Source organism: Rhipicephalus microplus, chromosome 5 (assembly GCF_043290135.1).
Source record: "Rhipicephalus microplus isolate Deutch F79 chromosome 5, USDA_Rmic, whole genome shotgun sequence".
Classification (NCBI taxonomy): domain Eukaryota; kingdom Metazoa; phylum Arthropoda; class Arachnida; order Ixodida; family Ixodidae; genus Rhipicephalus; species Rhipicephalus microplus.
Genome location: NC_134704.1, coordinates 80,734,724 through 80,753,905, shown reverse-complemented (window position 1 = coordinate 80,753,905; position 19,182 = coordinate 80,734,724).

Here is a 19,182-nt window from a genome sequence, read left to right as displayed (position 1 = left end):
TCTCGCAGTAAGCCAGCTTCAATTACGGTAAGGAGCATTAACGCGATAACAAAACGCTAAACCGAGAGGGAGAATGGTGCAGTGCGGACCAGCTTAATTACCGAGCGATATACCGCGCTTAGTGGCACGAGCTCATTAAAACATGATCTCGCACTCGGGCCACCACTGGAATAACTTTAGGCAAAGTTGTGTGCACACTACACAGAAAAATGAGTAGCCATTGTGTGATTGCCGCCAATTAAAATGTGCCCCGCCGCGGTGGTCTAGTGGCTAAGGCACTCGGCTGCTGACCCGCAGGGCGCGGGTTCGTATCCCGGCTGCGGTGGCTGCATTTCCGATGGAGGCGGAAATGTTGTAGGCCCGTGTGCTCAGATTTGGGTGCACGTTAAAGAACCCCAGGTGGTCTAAATTTCCGGAGCCCTCCACTACGGCGTCTCTCATATTCATATAGTGGTTTTGGGACGTTAAACCCCACATATCAATCAATCATCAATTAAAATGTGCAGTCCCATGGGCTACACTTTTCGAGGGCGCTAAGTGCTTATGCGCTTCACAGCTTCACTGGTAGGATATAATGCTTTCATCTCGTGTATTTAACGACGAGTTTTAAAATTTGCGATTTTCTTAAACCTTGTTGGTATATAGGCGCAACTAAGGAGGTCTCGGTTGTTGGTCGATTCTTTATTTCCGTTCCAACCACGGCGGCCATGTCTGGGTACCACATTAGTCTACTTGTGGATTGTACAGATATAGCTTGTCGGGAGAGGTTTTCCCTAAAATTGACGAAGGCGGTGACTTTCAAATTTATTTTCACCCGACTGACGGTTGATTGCCTGCTACCGAGTTGATTGATTCATTGATATGTGGGGTTGAACGTCCAAAAACCACCACATGATTATGAGAGACGCCGTAGTGGAGGGCTCCGGAAATTTCGACCACCTGGGGTTCTTTAACGTGCGCCCACATCTGAGCACACGGGCCTACAACATATCCGCCTCCAATAAAAATACAGCAGCCGCAGCCCGGACTTGATCCCGCGACCTGCCGGTCTGCAGCCGAGTACCTTATCCACTAGACCACCGCGGTGGGGCTACTTCTGAGTTCAAACTATGTGCAGTTATTTTTTTTAATTTAGCAGGTTTTAAGGCTAAGCGTCTTGCGTGAATCGCACCTGTTCGGTGTGAATTGTGATTTCTAACCTGAAACGCGAGAGCCCTGCCGCGGTGGTCTAGACGTAAGACTATCTTCTTTCGACGGCATTTTCAGTGTAACATGCAGATACGGGGCCAATTTTTTTTTATTTCAGTTGTGTACATGTTCGTGGGCAGTGTCTTGCATTCCTTTTGTTCACTATGCTGGCTGGCTCTCAAAACAATATGGTTTTTTGAGATAACGTGTCGCCATTCGTTGCGCTATGCGGGCAAGCAATGGGTGAAGCGTCACTGCAACGCTACTGTGCACACGCGCTTCGTTTTGATGCGATATCGGCGTTGCTTTGAGCCACGACAAAAGGAACACGAAAGAACAAATCTGACAGACGTACGATATTGTGGTGGGAAACACGTCTATCGCATCTCCGGGGTAAAGCCAAAGCCACCTCAAAGGTGGCTTTGGTAAAGCGCTCGGAAGCATGTGTGACGCATGCAGGACTGCTTTTCATGCAGCGTCGCATCACGACTATTCTCTAAACGAAGGTGGACCGACGGTTCTCGTTGATAAGCACGCCTTTGCACGGACATTGAAATAAAGGTGGTGTTAGATTATAGCTTGCATTCACTTCTACTTGCTACTTGCTCAGTGATATGATTGATATCACATGTTGAATTACACTCGGTTATGTCACTCGGCTAGCGTACCAAGTATGAACACGGGACAGATAAGACATTTGATGTGCGTGCAGTGAACAGAAGCCGCAGTAGGCCTGGTAAACCAGGTGAACCATGCATCGATGGCTAAATTAGGGTGTCGCATGTTTTGCGCGGCTATGTAGTGTGTTAACCCAGGGCTTTCCAGCTCTGCAAAAGTCTACGAGGTTACAAAGTGAAAACAGGGGAGTGCATGTATTCGGGTCCGTCATTTGAGCAGGTGTTCACCTTTCATCAGTGCATGTACAAAGCCGCTTCTCTGCAAGCCCGACTGGATTGATATAAGTGCAGTGTCACTGGACTAATTTGCGATGCTGAGATTCTACACGCTACTCATAAAATGTTTCATGAAATGCCTGAGTTCCCTAGGCTACAGAGTTTGTTCATTCTTTGCTTTCGGCGTGCAGTGGAAACGATGCGAAAAAAATTTATAGCCTCCTTCCTGTTCATGAAGATGCACACAGCCAGTTAGACGTTTTATGGGACTTTGTTTTTAATGGTGTCAATAAAATACATGTAATAAACTGCTGTGAGAAATTGTTCAGCAAGAATGTCGCTGCAGCCAACGTTTTGAACAGTCAGGATTTCTTCCTGAAAACAATACCTTGACGAAAACTAGTCTTTCATCCGAAAATACTTACCAGCAGCATCCGATAGTTATTGGTTTCTCATCCATTTACGCTTCTATGTTCCCTGAAATTCTCTCTTGTTTGGTACTCAAGATCTGAAAAAAAAGTGTTAGATGTCATAAATGACGTGATTCGACCCGGAGGTCTTGGGATTGAATCCCGCCCGCAGCGGCCACGTTTTCGATGAAGGTGAAAATGCTTAATGCTCGTGTGCTTAGATTTAGGTGCACGTTAAAGAATTCCAGGTGGTCGGAATTTTCGAAGCCCTCCACAGCTGCTTCTCTCATAATGATATGGTGGTTTTTGGACGTTATACCCGAACATACTATTAAAAGACGGGATTCAGTCAAATACGACATGACATGCTCGTGAATGATGACAATTTTTGCTTGCGTGTAAAGCGTGCTGGGCAAGGGCCACACTGCGGCACATGCTCTGGGAGTGTGCTGGAAAAGTTAACGTCACTGCCGCCGCTCCCTTCGCGACGCATGTTAGGCAGGGACAAACTCCGAGGCATGTTGCTGCTGCCACCACCGCGCGTGGGCAGGCGCTTGCCTCTGCCGCGGCTGCGGTCACTGTCGCCGATCGGCGGTGTCAGCTGCGCTGCCACTGGGAGGCTGCACTCACCAGCGACGAGCTAGCCGGCCAGCTCTAGGCCGTCCGGGAAGCTGAAGATGCCGCCCGGGTCCAAGGTCTTCGAGCGGTCACCTGAGGCACCGCCATCATAATCGGCGGAGAGTAGGTAGGAACAGGCGTTAATCCCTCTTCTCCCACCTCGGCCGGTAAAAACTGCTGGAATTTAAAAAAAGTTTTTTCATTCATTCATTGCGTTCGGGAAATTTTTGGCCATTGTTTACCCATTATGTGCATATTTCATTTGTTAATTAAAGCTGCATTTGCAGATTGAGTTTGAAACTACGCCCATATGTCTCGATTCTTGTACGACACGTGTGATAAAAAAAAACTTCACTTTTATTTGTGTTGATTGAAGTTTGTCCCATTCATAAATCAGTCAAATTATGTTTGTCCACATGAAAACATGCGAACAGCATTTCAAGAATTGTTAACTAAAATTAAGTAGGTACCATTTTCCAAGCGGTCAGAGGACGTGCAAGAGAGCACGGACAAACTTCGCTTGCATGCGCGGTGGGAAAGGACAGCTTTCACGGTAACACTCCGCTCCACGGTTTGCCCCGTTTTCCTATATTTGCTGACCTCGTTAGGAGAAGACATGAAATAACTGTTCTGCTTATAAATGACTTCTAATAGGATACCCGGTAGCCGCCAGTGTGGAAGCGGCGCTGCCGCAGAAAATCACCATGCGAGATCGCGTCACAGGGAGTTTCTGCCCCCTAATAGTAACCTCCCCCCTGGCTTAGTAAGAGAAGAGGTTTGAAATGTCCAGCTTCCCGATCCTCTGCAAATCTATCATTTTTTCGGTAAACACACGCTCAAGCATACATAGTCATGTAGTCATGTTCGTGCGTATGATAGATATGTTGCATTAATATCAAGGGCGCAGCCTGAAGTAAATTTATGACTACACTCCTGATATTACCAGTCTTTGCGCACAATGTTTGTTGCATATGAAAGAAACAGCATCGACGGAACGGACCGCAGCCCATGAGATCTTAAGGAAAAAATCGAAGAGCTCGGATGATTCGGGTGCATGCAGGGTAGCATATTGAAAGTTGCATATCTGCTTCGACCCGCAGCACATACGTGGCCATCTCAGGGTATCGATTTCCCATTCAGGCTCATCAACTATTTATGCCAAATTCGTGAAAATCCCCAGACGGAGAAATCATCACGCGGAGAAAGTGGTAAGCTCACCATTCGCTTTCGTGTTTGCCTATTAGAGGAGGCTTGGGTAGGCCGCCATGCATTATTCATTCACAAGGGCTCACTCGTTTTTGTGTTTCTTCGCAGACACCTCCGGCACTATAAAACAAATGCGTTTTGGCCAAGGCGGACACGAGTTCTCTCGAAACCATCATTCTCTGGCTTTACTTTCGATTTTTAGGACAAGAGAGCTAGTCGGCTGCTTCTCCGTCGCCCAAGTTCGAGGACTATCATGCCGGCCCATGTTGTAGGCAGTGGTTACACCTATACAACCGGTTTATGCGAAAGAGTGATCTGGTATGCTTAGAGCTGGCTTAACAACACATGAGAAATACAAGGCAAAACGCGTTTAGTATGTACACGTGCATGCAGAAGTAGACGAACACGCACATCCCCTCACGCAAATTCTAATGACGCCCTGATTGGAGTGCTAGATACAGCCTGAAGGCAAGAATTCTTTCGTTATGTTCGCTGGCTGTATGCGGCACTTTATCAAGAAGATGATTAAAAGTTTAGGACGTACTCGTGGATATGCGTTCGAGTAGAGCAGCATAAGACTGAATTAGTGCTGCGGCGCTCAACCTAGGGCTATCTATGACTTGAAAGGAGTGAACGATCTTCACTAAGCTGAGGAATCTAGCTCAACTGTGTTCTTGCGTTACTTTTCCGGAAGCAGCAATTTTAACTGCGCCTTATCGAGTATTTTAGAGAGAAAAGGGTGCCTAAAAGAAAGAGAAAAAGTCGTAGAGAGTACCTATATTGTCTGAATAAGTAGCTGTAAAGTTACAGGCGTACCTGCAAAAGAGGTGCATTTTTACCACTATAGGTTCTGTTACGTGTGCCTTATTGTGTGCACACGGATGTTTTTGCATTTAGCGATAGCCAGTGCAAGTTAAATAGCGTTTGCTGTATGACAGAAGCAGGGCAACAGTTGGGCATTTACGACGCACATTTAATTGAACGAACAGTGACAAGGTCTTGCTTACAGTACGCTTTTAGAGGCGAAATGGCGAGGAGAAAATGTCAGTAAATCACAGGTAACGACAATTTTAATATTTTCAGCTAATCACGCAAGTAAGCCATTAGCTAAGTGAGCAAGAATTTGATATTGTGGTACGCTTGCTATTGCGCGCTGAAATAGTTTACGCACGCGCATGTAGAGTGTCGATCTAACAACGGCGCACTGTTCACAGGAATGGTGTTTCGGTGCAGCGCAGTGAGAAACAGGAGATCGCTGGCTCGGCAGGAATCAGGACTTCTACGCCTGGAGTCAACGTAAGTATGCTGCCCTGCGCCAACTTTCGTTGCTCTGGGCGCACTATCAGTAGTGTTAGATAGATAGATAGATAGATAGATAGATAGATAGATAGATAGATAGATAGATAGATAGATAGATAGATAGATAGATAGATAGATAGATAGATAGATAGATAGATAGATAGATAGATAGATAGATAGATAGATAGATAGATAGATAGATAGATAGATAGATAGATAGATAGATAGATAGAACGCTCAAAGTCGCCGTAGTTCGCTAAGAAATGCTTCGCATTTAATATATGGTGGCAGCGGGAAAGCTGCTAAGATTTATTCGAACACTCGGCCGCTGCGAGTGCTCGCATAAGACGACAACAATGGCAACTGTGCTCGTGACATTCGGTCAGCAGCTGCTGGCATCGGGAAGGGGCGGCTGAGGCATGACGCTGTGATGGTGACTGCTGGTCCGCCTCGGTCTCTTCTCTGAGGGTTTCCGGGCTAGCCGCAGTCAAAAACTCCACAAAATATAAAATGCACACGCTTGCATCTAAGGAAATCTTTTACTGAATGCGCATGCATTCGCTGTTTTCATTCGCTCCCGTCGGGCGACATAGCACCGTGAATGTAACAGTAAAATTGGTGGCAAGGGAGAATAAGCCACGTATATAATATCTCGCGATGAAAACACTATATAGGGCACTTTCTCGGGATGTTACAAATAATGACCGGGCTTTTTCTGGTCGTCCCGCTTCACTAACCCCCGTATTCACAAACACTCCTCGACTCGACACTTCACTCGAAACGCTCCTTGAGTGGCGTTTTCCCATTCACAAACCACCCTTCACTTGAAACGCTTCCTTCACTTGAGAAAATCTGGATCGTTTCCGCGAGATTGTCAAGGAAGCGATCGAGCTACCTTGAATCGTCCCTCGAGTGAAGTTTCTGCGCCAACATTGCGTCCATGGCGGAGCCCATCTCGCTTTGACAGCGTTTATCGATCAATTTGGCTGCCACCGCCACGTTATTTCAACAGCGACGGTGCACGTTCAATACGAAGCTGTCTGTAACGGTTCAACAGCGGCTACTGTGGCGCCGGGACCGGCGGGCATGGTGTCGAGCGGAGCGCTCACCAGTGCCGTGATGTGTTGTGTTTCGTGCATGAGCCATGCGTATACTTGTCTCGGGCGTGCGTATTGTGGCGTGCGTATACTTGTCTTGCAGTGCTCCAAGACTTACTGCGGATGCCAGTGCTTTCAAGTGTTTCGATGAAGCTTGCACACCACACCATTTCAAGCGTCGCGCGAAAGCTTGACAAACAAGCGGAGAGGAAACGTACTAGCAAACTTTCGATGCGCTGTATTCACCATACTCCTGAGCGGTTTCCTCTCTGGTGAATCTTTGCAACCCTAGCCGAAATATACGGCGAAGAACACTTTCGTTAGATGATCATCTGTATCTACGAGAAAGTAAGTTCTCCTATTTCTAGTTTTTTTGTTCATTTTCCCATTGCTCAGGTCAGATCACTATTAGAGACAGTTTAGGAAGAACAAAACACAATGCAATTGGGCCCAATAAGTGTGCTTTTGTTGCTACTACGCGTGAAACATAGCTTCGATATACAGTGTCTATGCAGCTCACAATACCAATGAACAACCACACCCAGCTTTAGGGAATCAAGCAGAGGCTCGTGCTCTGTGAAACGCGCACGCGCGCAAGAATGCATGGAGTGTCGTATAAAAACGGAAACATACGAAATAGAAATACAGCAGATACATTATAGGATTGTTTTTTATGGTTTATGGTTGAACCCCCCCCCCCCCCCCCAGAAGAGGTATTGCTGGCTACGCCATTGATTCGTGCAATTAGGTTATTGAATCACTTAACCATATGCCTGGTGAGCTGCCCAAGGGCCTGAGCGAAACATGTGTCAAAATAGGCAAAGCTCAATAACTCCACCATGTCGGTTCTTTAACGCAAGAAGTATGATGATTGAGGGCATCCCGAAAAATAAAAAAATGCGGCTTTGGTGTTCTAGCTATTACGTTTTTCTAATATTATGTCGTGCGTCTTTTGAGCAGAGACCAGGCTGCCGACGGAAGAACACAGAGGAAAGGTTTCCTAAAACGTGCCGTATTCGCAATGCATTGCAGAGTTTGCACGACAGTATGCAAAAGAACAAATCTGCAGTGAATGCGTGCAGCTGCAATGCATAAGACATGCTATGGTGTCTACTACCTTGATCTTATTTATGATGTCTTACAATCTAGAAATTTATTTCGACAGTGTGTCAGCTGCATATGCTTGATTAATGCACACTTTGCAGTTGCATGCTTGTGTTTGCCACATGGCTCTTCATCAGTCAAATGTAATAAAGGCTTATTTTGCCATTCGTAATTTCTACTTTGTTTATTTTTGAATACATAATTATCGTCATGTTCGTCTTTTCAGGATGAGACAGAATCACAAAATCCTCTTCTCCGATTCTACAGGAGAACATTTCTACAAAAATCAAGCTTGTTTTATATACACCAGCACCACTTTCCCTTCAAGAAACTGATGTCGCGTGGATCCAGCGTGTAGGCATGCTAATGTTGCAACAGTAGAGGATATTTTATTTACAGGGGTTTGACCAGATATACCCGCGATGTCTCCAATACTCTTGAGCATTTTTTACCGTTTTGTTGCACTGGTCTTCGTTAAATCAGCAAAGCAAAATACTCTGCTTCTTGACGACACTTTCTCCAAGGTTCAGTGAACCACCACGGACATTTTTAAGACAGAACAGCACCAAAAGTCAAAAGCGCCTTCAATTTTATCATTTCCAAAGAATAAAACATCTCCTATAAATTATGTACTTCCGAGGCTTTAGAATGAAGCACAGAAAACACGATCATTTTCAAAAGGTATTCCCGGCAATAATATTCTACAAATAAAAGTCAAAACATAAGTGCAAAGGTTGATCCTGAATTAACGAATGTGCTTCTGAGCTTGCAGGTAAAGAAGACAGGACAAAAATTTTAAGACGGGGCCGCTGTGTGAACTTGGAAACGGAAGCTGCAGAGACTTAAAGGTTACGTCTATTCGAATGTGTCATATTAGAGCATCCACAAATGCAGGGTGAAAAGAATATGGAAAAAATAACTGCTTACTCAGGCATCCTTGGAAGATTGAAATGTTAAAAGTGAAACACAAAAACACAAACACGCATTGTTAACCGACTATATATGCTACTAATTGAAGAAAACAACAACTTTAAAATGATGTTTTCGCCATTAGTTGAAGAAAGGCACATGATCGCTTTTCTTAATTTGCATAGCAGTCTAATTCAAACACTCAGCCATGAGTGTATCATGCCTGCTTTTTAACGCTACCCTGCATCTCTCATAATCAAATGGTGGTTATGGGACTTTAAGTCCCACATATTAATCAAATCAACGCTACACTGGTGTAACCTTGAATAGAAGTTGCGAACATTGTCTTTCAAAACTTCTACTACATGCAGAAGAACTTCGAAAGTGCCACGTTGAAATTCGGAGTAAATGAGAAAATGAACATAGCACAGTCTTCTGAAATCAGGAACTGTTCACGTACTGCCGCAGTGAAAACGAATTCACGAACAAGTAATCTTTGTCAGAGGTGAATTCTAAAAGCACACAAATTTAATTTGATATAAAGTAGAAATTACTCACTCCACCGCGTTACGTGTTCGGTGGCTACACTAGTGATCAGAAGACTCTCAACAGAGCGAAAGTAAACAAAGCAACAAACTATATATCCTGCTTCCTGCCATCACTCACGCAGTTCCTTAGTCACCCCGGTGAAAGCAGGGTCTCAGACACCCACTCAGACACTACCGTAAATATAAACTGCAATTATTAGACGCACACGAGACGAAATAAACTAAGCACGTAGAAACGTTCAGCAGCAGACGAAACGCCACCAGCTGCTGCCTGGGCGCAACTGTTGCCAGACTTGAATCGGGGGTTTCGCTAACCCTACCGGCTCAAGGCTTACGGAAACCATGCTACCACTCTAAATGCATGTATTTTGCTGTAATGTCAATTTATATAAAAAAGAATGCGTAAGAAAAGCGTTCATTTATTATACAAAGATAGGCATTTCTTAACCGCAATTGTGAATACTCTCGTTATCAGGCGCTTTTCTCGGCCCATGCAGTTCACTCAAGTGGAGGGAGCATTTCTGAGGTATCCCTTGGCGAAGGAAGTGTGGAGGAGCGTTCATGAAATGCAGTGGCTCCTTGAGTGGAGGAGCACGCTCCGCCTTGACTTCGTAAAGTCGAGGGGAGCCCTTGAGTGAAGGAGCGTTTGTGAATACGGGCCTAAGAGTTCGCCACTTGCCGTCACTGTTTCGCTTAGTCATCGTGCGGCACACACACACACACACGCACACACACACACACACACACGCACACGCACACACACACACACACACATACACACACACACACACACACACACACACACAAGGTTCGGATCCCGGCTTCGGCGGTTGCATTTCCGATGGAGGCGGAAATGTTGTAGGCCCGTGTGCTCAGATTTGGGTGCACGTTAAAGAGCCCCAGGAGGTCAAACATTCTGGAGCCCTCCACTACGGCGTCTCTCATAATCATATGGTGGTTTTGGGACGTTAAACCCCACAAATCAATGAATCAACACACACACACACAAGCCTGACATTCTTCAAGTTATATACCACGTCGTTCATCTTGGTTGCTGGTTAGCACTTTCCTTTCAAACAACCATTCGTTACGCCTCTTTGCTACGTTTTTTCACGCACTCGCCTCTAGTTTATTCGTAAGAACACACGAAACATGCTTTCTGACGTGTCATTCGTGAAAAATTTGTGACTCGCTCCACGCGCTCGAGAAAGACACACAAGCAGTAAAGCAGAACTACATCCTTTCACTCGACAGCAAACAAAAAGAAACAAAAGGTGAGCTCAGCGTCAGCCGTGCAACTTCTTGAAGGTATACACAGTGTTCAGAGTGAGCTGCAGAACATCCATTACTGCGCGCAGTCGTTAGCCCGAAAAATAAGCTGGGCGCGTTTTGCGCGGTTCCTACTCTTTCTCACATGTATATACATTTCTAATTTCATGGACGTCAGCGAACGTCACTTTCAGCAAAGGCAAGTAAGGCCGTGATTAATTCGTTGTTAGCGACGCGATAGCACCTATATTCTTCGAAAATATAAGACCCAGTGTTCTCTTTACGATGCGACATTGCGCTTACGCGCGCGTGCGCACAACACGAGCGAGATGGAAATGCTACGCGCATATTCCAAGACACCGGTAGGAGTCAGTGTTTGCCGTTATTATAGCTGAGATGCCTGAACCATCGCGCTTTAAAAAAGCTAGCAACAATTGATTGATTTGTGGGGTTTAACGTCCCAAAACCACCATTTGATTATGAGAGACGCCGCAGTGGAGGGCTCCGGAAATTTTGACCACGTGGGGTTCTTTAACGTTCACCCAAATCTGAAAGCTAGAAAGAACCTAGACATTCCAACCCATACGCGTAGGAGAGAGAGAGAGAGAGACAGCAGCATGGACGCAAAGACTAAAGCAGTGTATGAGCCATAACTTGAGGAGAAATTGGAAACGTTTACAACTGAGACGTGTTCACTGCTTTCACTCGAGCATAAATTGACTTCGAACATCTTTTTTCTCAGAAAAATGTGTGCTGACAGTTTTTGTTTGGTATTTTTTTTACTCTTTATGTTTTGATTACGCAGCTTATCTTGTTGCACGTTGTATATAAGTCAAAAGCCTAAAAAAGCCTTACGCGATTGTCGGTTCAGCCTGGCAAACCTGTGCGGGATGTTTGAGAATAGTTTTATGTAAGTTATGTCTGCAGAGCGTTAGAGGCATTTGGGACCTAGGCAAAGAGCAGTGTAACGAAAGGAAACAGAAGTCAGTCTATCGGAGGTTTCTAGATAATACGCCATCATTCACCGACACGTGTTTTAAAAAGCTGTGGTGTGTAGGAGTTAAAAAAAATGTGTGTTCAATACTCAAAAGTTGGGGTCACAGAATATTCATGAGGTTATCTTACGAGAGAATCAAAATTCTTTTAAAGAAATGTGTAAATTTTTGTATCGGACATGTCTTTGGAAAACGGGAAACGTTACCACTGAGCAATCTGTTGCCAGGAATGAAAATGTGTCGAGATGTTTTCTGGCATCCACCACTTAATAAACAATGTGTACGTGGTTGAAATGCCTTAGTCTTCATTTTTTAAAATTTTCATTGCTCTGTAGTTTCATTGAACAGGTTAATAGCGGTAATTTTTGTTGACCCCGCCTCAAACTTTTTTACGCAGCATGATCGTATACGCTCGACAAGTTCATCCTTTCCTGCTTTTCTACGCGTGCCTAATTTGCCTTCCGTACAGGGCGCTTGTTTCCTGCTATAACTCTGAGTGCCGTAGAAAAGAATCGTGTTGGTAGACGCAGGCCTCTGATGCGTCCCCTTTTTTTTTGGTGGTACATAAATTACCCCGAAGACAAATAAACAAAACAAAACAAGTGTGATGGGTGAGAACCTGCTGCGTGTTGGCGATATCGAAAAAATAACCTTTTTTTTAAGTACACGCAAAAAGTTTGCTTGGAGCTTGGCGCAATCACATGCGGGTTATTCCATGCCGTACATTTTTATAAGTATAAACAGCTTCTGGTAACGTGATCTGATACAGCGGTCTTAAGGACAAATTTCACTCCTACCCGAATCCGTTAGAGCGTTGAGAGTAGCCTTCCTGTTCGTACGCGACATTATCTTGTTTAGAAGGGTTGAAAAGTTGTTTCGCAAGAATGCTGGTACAAGTTCTCTAGATTTCTAGAAAAATGGGCGAGTAGAACGTCGGTAAGGCACAAAAGAACAATAAGCCTTTCCTGCACTCGATCAGCTGGCGTCACCTATGTCTCCAGCTGTTACCTGAATAGGGGCTTCAAGTTATGTGCTTTGACTTTCGTTTCGTGTTAGCTTGTGACGCCTCATTATGTGAGTAGTGCAGCTTCCACATGCAGTAACGGTGTTTCGCTGCCAACTATTTCGACTGTGATAGCACCGGCTAAGAAAACTGCGGCAGTAAGCGTCGTAGGAGGGTACTGAAGTCGACATGCGAATGTGGTGCCGTGGTGGAGCGAGATGAAAATTAGCGGGACGTACAACACCTGTGCCAGTTCGCGGCTCAAGCTACGAACCTCTGCTTCCCGTGTTCCAGACTATGCGTGAGCACAGGCGTAGGTTACCCAATTACGCGGGAAAGCACACTGCCGCTTCTCTCCCTGGCTGATGAAGCTTTGAAGAAGTGCATATAGAGTACCAGTATTTATTACGTGCGTGTTCATGCCATCTACGCCATGTCGGCAGCTTATGCCAGGTTGGCGGTTTATTGTATTTGATGACTTTGCGAAAACCATGACCTGACCGTGTGGCAGAAATAAAGTATATTTGTAATTATTTTGCTATCGCAAGTTATAGTGTTGTACAATACCGTTGAAATGTGGCTGGTCAAACACTGCTTTGTGAAAACAAACACCATCTTGGAATTTTTCAACCGGAGAAATCAAAGTGGCCGCATTGCTTGTGAAACACTTAGAAACTTTTGTAGAATTTGAGAGTATGTATTCACGACTTTTTTTAAAGTCTTGCTTGATGTATGTATGGTATGTTGACGTGTCTCTGATGACCTTGAAAACCATTCAGAAATGATGTGAATTTTGCTGCGATGTTGAGTGGTGATCACCTCGCCTAAGTGACAACCACTCTTCCCTACGAAACAGACATCTGCTGTTCATTAACATGAAGTTACTGAAACAAAATAGAAACTACGTGTTTCCATCGTTCAATTGCCAACATGTTCCGCCATGAGGTGCATTTATGCAAGATCTTTAACGCTCTCTGAAAAATCTTTTCGAAGGCTGACCCTTGTCCTTGCTTTACTGTTATACTTTCAGACCATGTGCCTTCTGCCTTTCTTTTCTTCTTTATGCTTATGCAAACGCTGGATTTACCTATTCAAAATTTTCAAGTTCAATCTGAATGTTTAGTTTGTATTCACGGCGCAAAGACAACTTTGTGTTGAATGTCTTCGTGGAAACAAGTTGCAAGCACACCACCTGACTTGGGCCGAGAGGGGGCGAAGCAATATTTGGCAGCAGTAGCTACAGTGCGTTAGTCAAATATCAATAGTTCGAATCCTCATAATATGCAATCACATAATTAAATAATCTTACAATAAGACCTATCTAACATAATTATTAAGCGTATTGAGACATACAAATACACATAATATAGGCTATACATGCTAATAATAGACGTTCACGGCATACAGGAACCGTTATGTGCAATATACAGAAAAAGAGGAACTTAACAGAAAATGAAGCGACAGAGGGTGTCTGTGACATTGTTCATTGAGTTTTAAAGCTGAGGAGTACCAATTCTGATCTGAACACAAATAAATAAGGCGAATGAAAAAGCATTGGGCGGCACATATAGAGATAGAACCAGCAACCATCAGATGCGTTCCAACGCGTGATGACCTTGGACGCGTTATTCGTTATTACTGCACATAAGTTTATAAAAACTACAAAAGTGTCCTCTATACTTTCCATGGCTTAGTTGTTTCTCGGCTTCAATAAGCTGTGTCGAACAAAGACAACGTGCCCATGATCAATTCTCCTTCTTTTGCAAATTACATCAACCTATCTATCGATACCGAGAAATCTCCCAGGATAAATTGAAATGGGGCCATTGCTGCAAGCATTTCAAGAGTGCGCGAGGTCAGGCGTGCTGACGGCAACTTGTGACTAAACGGACACTGATCTCTAGCGCAATTTCATGATTAAATAATGAAATGGTGGGCGTTACAACACAGGCTCACCAGCACTGTACACTCCTTAGTGCATACTTGGCGTCAAGTAGAGCGTAAACAAAGAGAAGGTTTGATTGATATGTGGGGTTTAACGCCCCAAAACCACCATATCATTATGAGAGACGCCGTAGTGGAGGGCTCCGGAAACTTAGACCGCCTGGGTCTAAAGAAAAAGTTAACTTTTCTAGAAAACGACTTGAATTTTCTTTAACAATAGTAGCGCGGTCTATAGCTTCATCGATGTTGCAGTGAATTGGAGAATACTTAGTAAAGACTCTTCTATCTGCAGCGTGCGCCATGTTCGGTTGGTGCATACGTGCATTCAGTCGGTGAGCACAATAGGTGACCGGTAATATGGGCTATCCCAGGGAACTGTGGGATGCGATGGCTTCCGGTTCGACGCACCACGCGGGTTAGCAGCGGCACGCGCGCATTTTTGTACCGCTCCGTTGAAAAAAAAAAAAATCTCTCCGTGTGATGTCAGCGCTGTAGAAGCTGGTTTTTTGTTTTTGCAAACCATGACTGTGACGATGACGAGCTACGAAAGCCATGAACTGTAAGGAAACTTTTCATCGCACTAAAAGGATTTTGATCGCACTAAAAAGCACCCCACACAGAGCCTCCAGAATACCATTCACCGATTTTATTGCGCAGATTACCAAATAAATGTTTTGTTCACTCTCTCCGGACGCAAGACTATTGTCTTTCGACGACATTTGCAGATCACATGCAGATCTGGGGCCAATTTTATTTTTCTCATTCTGCGCTATATAAGATGCATTTCTTAGTCGAAGCCTGATGCTTATTTAAACGTGGATCTTGATCACGTTGCGTGGCACGGTGGCACATAGACAATACAGTCAGACATAGACGACGCTGAATAATCTAGACCCCGCGCCGCAATTTTAATGCACTTCTTCTTTTGAGTTCCATCCTGGCGCACACTTTGACTAAGATAAACGCAAATGCACTCGTCCAGTGCTTCGTGTAAACTTACTCTTGAGTGAAGCTTTTGCCTTTTTTGTCATATATATATGGGTGCAATGGCAAGTGCTTATCTCGTATGGCAGGTAGATTTCATCCGCGTGTTTCCATAATATTTTTGCTGGGCACATCTGCGCCACAATTTATTTCTCAATATGTTGTTCGTAGCAAATTAATGCGTAAGCTTTTTTAGTGTGGAATACACTGGTGTCGGTGATAAAGTGGTTTTCACACACTCTGGCTTCAACGTTCCTACTCAAAGGCTACCTGTCACTGTGGCTCTCTTCCCATTCGTGGCCCACCTCAATTTTCTTTCTTGTTTCATGGCGATCGATACATGCGTTTGTCTTTCACGCTCTAGTTCGAGCTGCCGAGGGCTGAAATACCGATCATGGTTTATCGGGACGAAGATAAACGCGCAACCGTGCCCGTGAAGCCCGAATAATCTGAGGCTTGTGGCGAAGCGGTTCACCGTCATCTACTCTTCTTGAAACGGCAACCGGTAGCAGACTGTGCATCCCACAATCCCTCGCTCTTTTACTGGTCACCTATTGTTCCGTGGTCGTGCTTAGCGGGAAGAGCCTTGCAATCTTGAGCTGCAGGTTTGTTCTAAAGAAGAATCGCGCTCAGAAAAAAAGAATGAACTCGCGTCTAATCAAAGCTTGTATGAGTGAACTACATATACACCAGGAACCAAAAAAATCTAGGTTGAATTGAGAGACGCAAGTACCATGAAGCATCATGAAATCCGCGTGCGAGAATTGCCACTCACGGAGCACAAGTGAACGATAATCAGAGAAGCCTGTCTTCAGAAAAAGAGGTGAGAACGGCACATACATTTTTATTACCTTCTCGTATTCTCAATTTTTTCATCTTCCCCATTTATTTTTTTTCTTGACATTTTTGTCTTCTTTCTGTCCTTATTCTTTTCTTCCTCTTCGTGTAGTGTGCGCGAACAAGTTGCACCAGAGTCTGGAGGAGGCAATTCGCGCCTCTGCAGTTACGAGTCAAATTCAAAGTGGATCTTGTGCTGTAAGAGATCCTGATTGAAGCGTTGGCCTTGGCCATCAACTATTGAAAAAAAAATAGTCAGCAATTTTCTTCACACCCCATGCAGCGATGGCGTTCGACATTGTGAAAGTTTCACTTGTGGAAGAAAACGATGGTGTCATTTGTCGTGTCCCAGTCGAATTAGAGAGCAGCTTTTGTTATATGCATGTTTCAGCAGTTGTGTGTGTGTGTGTGTGTGTGTGTGTGTGTGCGTGTGTGCGTGTGTGCGTGTGTGCGTGTGTGCGTGTGCGTGTGTGTGTGTGTGTGTGTGTGTGTGTGTGTGTGTGTGTGTGTGTGTGTGTGTGTGTGTGTGTGTGTGTGTGTGTGTGTGTGTGTGTGTGTGTGTGTGTGTGTGTGTGTGTGTGTGTGTGTGTGTGTGTGTGTGTGTGTGTGTGTGTGTGTGTGTGTGTGTGTGTGTGTGTGTGTGTGTGTGTGTGTGTGTGTGTGTGTGTGTGTGTGTGTGTGTGTGTGTGTGTGTGTGTGTGTGTGTGTGTGTGTGTGTGTGTGTGTGTGTGTGTGTGTGTGTGTGTGTGTGTGTGTGTGTGTGTGTGTGTGTGTGTGTGTGTGTGTGTGTGTGTGTGTGTGTGTGTGTGTGTGTGTGTTTACGTTCACTTAGGGTTGGAGCGTAGAAGTGAGATGTTTTGTGACGTATGCTGTTACATTCCTTGTTTTGATTTACTTTTACTGGCGTATATTTAGCACCTGTCCTTATATGTAACTTTTTCAACCGATGCAGAGTATCTAGAAAACAAGGAGATAATTTGAAGCAGACACGCAACGGCCTACTTCTCACAATATTTTCAGACCGGATCCAGATTTTGTGAGTGTTTTATTACTTCTACAATAATAGTGTTATAACCTACAATTTTTTATACTTTACAAGTGTATCAGGGATGCAAAACGTGACTACATTTACATGATAATCAGCATTGCCTTTGAAAAAAGAATATACCAACATAGTAAATCAATTCACTCAATAATCACAATTGCTCTCATTGATTAAGTCTTTACTTCCGAATGGTAAATAGTATTGCAAGTAACGAAGACTTCACTGGCATTTTTCTTTCTCCTTCTTAGCTTCAGCTTTGCTTACACTGTTCTTCGTTGTGTTTTGTTGATCCTTCACGTTTGAGCAATTAATATTTTTCTTCAGTGTAATACCTTAACCGCTTAAAATTTAATGCCTCAACGTGGCACCGTTCCGTAAAAAACGCCTCAATTTTCACGACAGCCTGAATTTTAAGTTGCTTCAGAATGTGTAAAACTTCTATAACTTGCTCTTATTGACGCTTCAGTGCCTTTTTCACAAACACTGCGAAATATGAGGTGTTCAGAAACTACGTGGGCGGCGTGCCTGAAAAGCGTACGTAAGAAAAACAAAATAAAAACAAGCAACGAAATAACGTTAAACGAGGTTTCAGAAAGTTGGATCCACCAAAAGAAAAGAGATATCGGTGTCTTCAACGCCTCACGACAAAAAAAATAAATAAACAAAGTGTTTTTTATGCTGCGTATCTGTTCTGCGCAACAGGAATGCCGCAGTCCACTCGAGTACCGCTAGCGATGAACGATTACAGGAAGAAACATGGCCAACGCGTCGGCCTCAGCCACGATGGGATGGTGTCTCACTTCTGTAGCGTGGTTTGATCCCGCCATGTTCGATGCCTGTGGGCAAGATACTTTTTTTTGCGACTGGGTGGAAGACAACCGGATTTCTTTTCTCCCTTGAGACGCTTGGGCCAAGCATCAGCTTAATGTTAAAATTGAAAGAGCAAATCCTCGAAGGACACGCTCCATTTTTCGTGTCTTCGAAATGTTGCTGGCCTTCGGTGCGCAGTTGGTTTGCTGAACTTGCTGAGCTTCTAATGCTTTGAATAAGAGGGGGAACAAGATAAAATACAACGCGATACAGAGCATTACGATAAAATACAATACGGTTACAATACGATTCCAATACAATACAATATGATACAATGTATCACATACTATAGGTTTATTTCACTCGTCAAGTAAAGATGTGTACATAATTGCTAAAAGCAATCCCTTCCCCCTTCAACGTGACTACGCCCAGCCTCATACGTAATCGCCTTGAAGAAGTAGGGGGTTGGTATCTCGGCGCCGGTTCCATATCACCAATTTCCGGTTGTTTTGCTCGCCACCAGATGACGGCAATATCGGCTGTGTTTGTCATCGCTCCCACTTAAACGCGCTACAAGCAGCCACCGGAGCACGTGGGCCACGCGTTCGGGTGTTCCCTTTCATAAAGTTGACACTGTACAACAAGACAAAAGATGTTCAACGGCAACCTGGGCGCTGCATCCTCCACGCGACATTTCATGGAAGAACAAGGTGAGAATGTCATCTTGTACAACCAATAGGGACAAAAAAGCACCGATAACGAACAATGGCACTTTTCTGTTTGGCATGCAGAACGTGAAGCGAAAGTAAATATTTCAACAACAAAATAAACAAACACAATTGCCGTGACGTCTCCTTGAGCACTGCGCGTGTGTACTATTGTCTTAGCTTTAACCCAGCGTGCGTGCGTGTGCACATGTGTTCAACGTTTATACCCCGTTCAGTTCTTTTATTTCATTTTGTTCAGCAGTTTCTGTAATCTTCAATAGCTATCTCTCTCTTCTTTAAATCGCGTGTAACTCAA